Source organism: Bison bison, unplaced genomic scaffold (genome assembly GCF_000754665.1).
Source record: "Bison bison bison isolate TAMUID 2011002044 unplaced genomic scaffold, Bison_UMD1.0 scf7180017864522, whole genome shotgun sequence".
Classification (NCBI taxonomy): domain Eukaryota; kingdom Metazoa; phylum Chordata; class Mammalia; order Artiodactyla; family Bovidae; genus Bison; species Bison bison.
In genome coordinates this window covers 2,312,212-2,312,643 of record NW_011495073.1, presented here as the reverse complement: position 1 = coordinate 2,312,643, position 432 = coordinate 2,312,212, and positions in this window count along the sequence as shown.

Below are 432 nucleotides of genomic sequence, written 5' to 3'. Positions count from 1 at the left end.
GGCTTCTTCATCCATGGGATTCTCCAGGCAAGAACGCTGGAGTGGGTTGCCATTTCCTTCTCCAATGCATGAAAGTGAAAAGTGAAAGGGAAGTCACTCAGTCGTGTCTGACTCTTAGCGACCCCATGGACTGCAGCCTACCAGGCTCCTCCATCCATGGGATTTTCCAGGCAACAGTACTGGAGTGGGGTGCCATTGCACAATGGACTACTTATACATAATTGCTATCGATAGGACATTTCACCCCAAAACAATGATTTTCACCTTTTTCTCAAGTGCACACGGAACCTTCTCCAGGATAGATCACATCCTGGGCCATAAATCTAGCCTTGGTAAATTAAAAAACATTGAAATCATCTCAAGCATCTTTTCTGATCACAATACAGTAAGATTAGATGTCAACTACAAGAAAAGTTGTAGTTTTGGACTTGG